The following is a 7,945-nucleotide window of genomic DNA, read 5'->3' on the forward strand; positions in this document are numbered from 1 at the left end:
ACTTGAGCAGATAAAATGTTTCTGTAAACCTCTAAATTACTTCTGCTGCTGCTATCAGCAGAAGCAACTTCAATGAAGACAGATGAGCCAGGTTCTGTGGCAGCCATACATGCTCAAACCACAACACCCCCAAAGCCATGTTTCACAGATGAGGTGGGGTACTTTTGATTTTGGGCAGTTCCTTTTGGCTTCCTGGTGGTTTGCATCTTGCAGTGCAGCATTTGTAGTTCTATTTGTGAAGTCTTCTGCAGACAGTAGTCACTGATGCATCCACACCTACCTCCTGAAAAATCTTTCTGAGCTGTCAGACCAGTGTTTGGGGGTTTTCCTTCATTATGGCAAGAATTTTTCTGTCATCAACTGTAGAGGTCTTCTTTGGTCTCCATTGAGTTCAACAGGAAAATTAATCAGGAGAAACAATGCTTATAGTATCTACTGCATATCTGGCAGCAGCGCGGTGGTTTGAGGCTCATTTGATACCTTGGACTCTTGATGACTTAAACCCATTTAGCCAACATATGTGTTCCATACTGTATTAGCATAATTTACAGCTGAATCTAGTCCCACCCCCCAATTCCCATAGAGATCCATTCAAATGTTTTTGTATCGCTTGTAGGACAACCTGAAAATAAGATATCCAGAGTCTGATGATGTTGATAGGTCACAGACATCAGGAAGTCATGGCATGCAATGATATGCAACCAAATACAAACATGACTCTTTTATTTGACATTATGTTATTTTGTCTACTGTATAAGTGAATTTCCCTGCTTCTAGCTTTTCCAGTTCACTGCAGCAAATGTAAACGAGCAAATGGTGGCACAGGAGGTCTCAGGAGTGCATTTGTTTAATTCTTGCTAATTTTCTGACCAATGATTTGTTGTTAAGACCATTAAAAGCTTAATATTTTGCCATTTAGATGTATTTACACAAGGACTTGTTAATACAGGAGTATGATTTTTCCGTGATATTGTGATAGATACCCACAATTTTATCTGACACATAACGATGGGGGAGGGAATAGCAAACAATAGAAGGAGGTGATAGATGAAGGATGGATGGATGAAGAAGAGGAGGAAGGTGATGGAGGAGGGTGTAATAAAGAGGGTGAGAGGTTAATAGGTAGAGGAGTGGGTTAATATGGATAATAAATTAGTGGAGAGTGATTGGAATGAAGGGACAGATGGAGAGGAAGAGAAACAAGTGAGAGAACATTTACAGGGAGGGTGAAAGACAGAAGGTGAAAAGAAGAGATGGAGAGAGAACGAGAAGTGGGGACAGAGATTGTTGCCATAGCAACAGGGCCTAGCAGTTCTGACACCATACTTTAATTTTTCAGGGGGCAGTTATAAGGTTACTTTAAACAGAATTTATAACATGATAAAAACAATATATGTGTTTATGGTTTTGTGTCCACTTCCCCTCTGATTTAGCTTTGGCTCAATTCTCTCGAATGTTTATAAATTATTTTTGAACATCACAGATGTGCCACATTTTAAACATCTTGGGGGCCGATTTGCATGTTTTAGTTCTACCCTGCCCCCCCCCCCCCCCCCCATAAAATGTAATGTAATTATTGCCATAATAAATTTTTTGAATTTAATATAATTGGATATATTTTAGATATATCTTGCCTGTAATTAAACAGGAACAATAAAAAGAATTAATAACTAAACAAATAAACAAATAATGCATGAACTTCCTTGGTAGTTCAACTCACTATGACCAACTGTGGACCATACTGGCAGTACTGCTAGTGTGGTTATACTTGTGTAAGTAAGTGGCCAGATGGACAGCACTCTCACCTATAAACAGGTTTTCAGTTCAAAACTAGCTAAGTGAATGTATGAATTAATGAAATGATTAATGAATTAATTGATTCATTTGTCCCCCTCTTGTACTGTACAGTCTTTACTGGATGGACTGCTTTAACTCTGTACTGCTTCAGTAGGTTAGCTACAGTAAGCCACCCCAAAACACTAATGCTCAGACATCCCTTCTTTCCTCTCCTCCACCTCCACTCTCGCGGTATCCGTAGCGAGGGAGGCTGGGCTCCAAGGTTGCTAGGAGACTGGTGAGTTTAGCAATGCACCTCTTTAAGAAGAAGACTTCCTTGATGAGATCGCTGAGGGACTCGGAGAGACAACGCACCCTACAGGACACAGGCAGTGAGGCAGGTACCATTAACAGTATTTGTTCTGCTGTACTGCACTGTAGTTTTAACAGTCTAAACACAAATATTGCTTTATTTGTATGCAGTTTATTGTTGATATTGTTGCACCAAATACAGTAAATGACCTTACTGACTCATTATACAGTACGTGCTAGCAGTCTGAGTCACACATCACACTAAAGCACAGTTAGTGCAGCGTAATCTCATGGTAGATTGGTGGTCTGCCCAGTACAGCTCTGAGAGGCTGTACACTGGTCACTGTGCACCAGGGTTAAATTGCCTGGAGCAGGAAGGGAGTATGGTGCTGAGCTCTGATTGGTGACTTCCTGATAACTGGGGGGTTCTGCACCCCCTTGAACCCAGAGCACAGGTCAGAATGCATGGGCATGTTCTTAAAACATCAGCCCCTCTTACAGAACAGGCACAGATGTAATTTAGGCAGAGTGACCTGAATGTGTCAGTGTATTGGTGTTTATATTGTTCCCTAGCTCAGCAAACTAATCACATGCTCATCAAAAACATTCTCTATTCCGTTTTTTTTCAATGAGAATAATCACTAATTATCTCAACATTTTTACATGAACTCCCTCTCACGTCTTATGTAATTCCAGGAACCATTGGCCAGTTAATTCTCCTCACCAGCCAATGGTTTTGTGAGTGTCATGGCAACCACCAACATCATAATTGCCGAGGGAGGTGCCCTAATTCACAGTCATCGATCCAAAATATCTACAATTCCTGACAAACAATGCACAGGAAACGTATACATTTGAACTTCTTTGTCAACATTTTTAATCACTATTCAAATGGTGCACTTGAGTGTACATAAAAACATGCCCTGTGGAGGAACAAGCAAGCCCAAGCTCTTCTCAGAGATGTCATCTCATTTAATCCCTCCTGAACGTAATCACACCATCTTAAACTTAACCTTTCTCTCATACCATTTTCGGTAGGGCTGCTTGTCTGGACTGCTGTTCATTTAATTTCCTCAATTCCTGTCCTTGGGTCCGTTTTACTTCGATACTCTTCATTCCTGCATGTTTAACAATCCTGTTTCATCTCTAGTTTTACATCTCCATGCTCTCTGGCCCAATTAAATTACCACCTGTGTCCTACCACACTGTCCTACATTTCTGCTGAGTTAATGTTTGCACCCTCTCCTTGCCCCGTACCGAGTTTGCTCTTCTGCCAGCCCCTGGATTGGAATGACCTCCCTCTCCGTAGTATCTCTGCACTACTGCACAGTACCTGGCGCATTCACCATGTCATTGTCATTCAGCACACAGAGCAGGACCTGAGGAGGGTTGTGTCTTTTTCACTTTGCGCAGGACACGTGTGACCCAGTGAAAGAGACTGTCTCGTGACCCAAGCTAACAGCACAAATCTCATTAGGTTACTTTTGACTTTTGAGAAAATGGCTTTTGTGTGAGGTTCGCTTCTGTGGAAACAGCGCTGCTCTTTCAGAGACATTGTGAAAGCATAGAAAAAGGCAGACGGACAACCTAGTAAAGGAAATATATAGATTCAGAGAAGATGGACATATTTATGTTTGGGGCTTCTTCGGGGAGTTACCAGGGAAACAACACCCTAATGAAGGCCTTCTGGCCCAAAATTAAAAGCTTTTTAATATATGAAGAGTGCCTTTGAAGTTTTTTTCTATATCTATTGCATCAAGTTTGCCTCCTATGGTTTTTCCAAAGAGCACCTTCTTTCACAAAACACAAAACCTACCTTTTTGGTTAAATGCTGTAGTCTTCTCCACTGCTGTGAATTCATATTTAAAATCTAATCAAACATACATTTTATCATAATCAGTTGAATTGAATCAGATGTGTAAACTAATCTATAGACAGTCATCGCCCATTCATGCGAAACTGGACAGGTAAAGGCATAGTTTGGCTGAAAATAGATAAATAACACACATACTCAGTATCAGTTTGTATCAGGATTGAGGGTTCAACTCCCAATTGGGACACAGTTGCAACACCCAAATAAAGCTCTATGACAATATTCAAATAGATAAAAACACCACAAAGGGCAAAACAGAACACAAATAATAATATGAACAGACTCTCACCTATTGATGAAGTGCGGCTTTTTTTTGTTCTGAAGTTGGTGTTGAAGTGTTAATAATGAACTTTCTGTGCTCTCCATTGTAATTTTCACTCTGTGATTCAATTCAATTTTATTTTATTTTTATAACACTCTTCACAGAGACACTGTCACAAAGACGCTTTACGGTGGAAAATGCAGAAGAAAATTGGGCAGAATATGAAACCTGAGCCCTCAAAAAGCGAGCAAAAATAGAGGTTAAAATAAAACTCCCCAGTGGTAATAAAACACACACAAATGTTATCAAGGAAAAAACTCCCATGTGGGAATAAATCTCAGGAGGAACCAGGGTGGTGCATCTAGGCCTCCCGGTTGCGTCATGGCATTGGGCTTGAACCTGTGATGAGGAAACTCAGGGTGGGTAAAGGGGCAAAAACCCCCGAGAAGAGAAGAAGGATTAGGCACTCTATAATTATGAGATTAACTGTTGCATATGTAGAAGCCTGAGTGTAATGTGGAAAAACCCCAGTGTGCTATGCTATGGCAGCATACCTAAAAGTTATGAAGAAATGGGGTGTATACAACCATGAGAGTGATCCTGAACAGATAGTACCCCAACAAGGCACAGAACAGCAAACCTGACTGTCCACATGCAGTGACATGGCAACAGTACAGTCAGCCAGCTCACATAACAGCTCTGTGGTCCTGAATTACCCTTCCTAGACATCTTTAAACAAAACAATTGACTAAATAGTTATGTTTTGAGCCTACACTTTGAGCCTACACTTAAAAACAGTGCATCTTAGGCCCAAACATGTAAAAGGGAAATGATTCCATAAGACATGAGCTCTGTAAGAGAAAGCTCTTCTCTAACGAAGTGGTCAAATATATAAACATAAAATTTATATATGAATATTCATTGTGCCTAGCCTTGAAATACACTTGAAATACAGCCAGGCGAAGTCAAAGACATGACATTGTATCTTTAACTTGGTTTAGCAAGCCAGCTACGTACGTAGTGATGCATCTACTGAATGCAGATATTACAGCAGTATGAAATTGGATGCCTCCAACTGGCTCATCTCCATTTTATTATTATTATTTAATTTTTTTTTTTTATCTCAGACGTCTCCCTTGGAGCCTTGCAGCCTCGCAGTCACACACCTTAATCTGGTTTTAGCCTGCCGCCGTGTGGCTCTGTCTGGAATTACACGCATGCACACATGACTGAGTAACCAGATAACGGAAAAAAGCGATGACTATTGTTGGTGTGGTACGTACAGTGTGGTATCAGCTACGAGTGGATATTGGTAGCTGGGTACGTCACATTAGCGATGATGATGTTAAGAAAGCTAGCCACTTGCTATACCACTGTCAACATTTTTAAATGGCACGCACAACATCATTCTCTCTCCGTGATCGAGCCTGCTATCCAGATAGTGTATGTGTTTGCAAGTAAAGCTATTAATACCAGTCTTGCTAGCCAGCTAGCTTCTCAGACTTTTTAAAACAGGATATCTACAATTAATTGAATGGTAGTAACAAAACCGAGAGGAGCCAATATTGGTATCGCAAGAATAGAAGTGGAGGCACCAGGCAAACTAGGCATGTTTTTAACAACGGTGAATTTTCGTTTTACATAGTTAGTTAGCTGGTTAGCTGTAGCAATTACCTTCCACCGTAGTTACTGCAGTGGAATGGACGACAAAGCAATCAGACAGGAGGAACCGAACAGTGAGCAATCGATGTACATTAAACTACATTTTCGTGTTGGTAAATGATAGCCGTCTCGGTGATTTTCACTTTGATTTGCTAACGTTACTTGGCGAGCAACCTTCGCCAACTTGTTAACAACAAACAACAGGTTGTTTAACAGTTAGCTGGCTGGTGGTACCGAGTATTTTAGTGAAAAGCATAATTTGACCGCACGTTTATCCGCAAGTGAACATTTTGATTTGCCAGCTGAGACAGCAAAACGGCATACCAAAAATGTTTTTACTTAATTTCATTTTAATAAATTAAGAAATAAATTTCGTTAAATTAAACGAAATCTTGGCAATCGATCCGTGTTGCTGGAAGGTGACAATCATGAACAAGCAAACTATTTTTGAAGATTAAGAAAAGACAAAATGCTACTTGATATTTGAGCCGCTGCCCTCACACTCAACATGGATACATAAAAAGGTTTTCTGGGTGTTTATTTATTTATTTATTTATTTTTAAAAAACGTTTTCTGGATCTGTTTAGTCACATGTCCCATTCAGATGAAAAACAGCCAGTCTGCCAATTCTGAGCCCCATGTTAGTTTCCACTTAGTAGTATAGGCTATATGTATAACATTTTTGATGTTGCTCCATGAAAAGGATTGAAATGGGCCATCTTAAAATGGGAAAACACTGCACGTGCTACACTGACTTTTACAAAGTGATAGTAATCACTTTGTGCATGCTTGGTAATGGGTTTGTTGTTGCTTTAATTGTGTTCTTGTGGAAGAGAGGAGAACTTAATTTTAGATCAAGGGTGTTACTCAGGAAGAAGCTCATTAATCAGTTTGACTCTCTCCTCCCTTATTTGCACCCAGGAGGTTTATAGCCTTCTTTAAACCTCCTTGTCTCATTCCCCATTTCCCTTCTATGGCCCCATGTATTCTCTCATGTATTCTGTGTGATCTGTATTGGTTTCAACCCGCTCAGCACCTTTCAGCTACCTTCATTCCCTTTATTTTCACCTGTACCGTCATCCCTATCCTCACTATCATCCCTCTATCCATCCTCTTTTACTAACCTCACTCCTGCTTCCCCATGTTAAACATGTAAGACAAAATTATTTTAACATTCATTGGGCTGATTTCAATCGATCACCTGGACAGATTGCAGGAGACAGTTTCTGAAGGTTACAGAATACAGAGAACTGATGCCATTCTAAATTTTCCATCTCTTTCATTTTAAACCCTTGGTTATACCTCATTCACTTGCTGCCCACTTGTCATCCTTACCCTTTTGCACACATATGTTCTCTCCTCAACTCCTCACTTTGCATGCTGTGTACTTCTGTTTGTATATGCAAAGTGTGTATTTCTAAATTATCTATGTCTGTAGCAAGGCTTTTGCTGTTTGGTTGCCATAGCAACTGTGATGAAAATAGACGTGTTTCTGTACAGGAATGACTGAATGTCATTGTTAAGGAAAAAAGAGACCCAAAAAAGGGGGGATAGACTGCAATAGACAGAGCCGATTGTGGCGGCACTGCAGAATATCACTGCACCAGTGGGGACAAGGGTTATAACGTGCCCACAGTGGCTAATTAAGTGATACAGTGCGCAGTTCAGTCTCATCTCTCAGACCCAGCCTGAGAGAGCGAGTAGGCACTCTATAATAATAATAATAATAATAATAATCAAATGTGTGTGTTGGGCAGTGGGAGGGCAAGGATCTTTTCAGTGTTAATGACAGGTATTTTCTCATGAAGTGGTAATGCAAATTTGTTCACGGTTAATTTACTCCAATATTTTCATGTCTATGTTTTCACTTTGTGGTTAGTACTTAATTTTAAGTTACATTTTTCTATTTTAATTTCTGGGGACATATCAGCTATGTTTTGTAACAGCATTTTTGCTACCTTAAGAACCCTAAAGAACCCCACTGTCAATCCAACAGTGCCATATGGAATTCATTTACATAGAGGGGAAAAGGAGGGGTTTATATTCTGGACCTTGTCAAC

General features: G+C 40.1%; 1 long non-coding RNA gene across 1 annotated transcript; it reads right to left on the bottom strand.

The window, feature by feature from the left end:
• Positions 1 to 4,346: 4,346 nt before the first annotated feature.
• On the bottom strand, positions 4,347 to 5,928 carry LOC118217265. The gene is made up of 2 exons (XR_004763152.1): positions 5,898 to 5,928; positions 4,347 to 5,426 (listed from the first exon to the last, which is right to left on the bottom strand). It is a non-coding gene; the product is annotated as an uncharacterized LOC118217265 (long non-coding RNA).
• Positions 5,929 to 7,945: the final 2,017 nt, after the last annotated feature.

The sequence above is a fragment of the Anguilla anguilla genome, chromosome 17 (genome assembly GCF_013347855.1).
Source record: "Anguilla anguilla isolate fAngAng1 chromosome 17, fAngAng1.pri, whole genome shotgun sequence".
Classification (NCBI taxonomy): domain Eukaryota; kingdom Metazoa; phylum Chordata; class Actinopteri; order Anguilliformes; family Anguillidae; genus Anguilla; species Anguilla anguilla.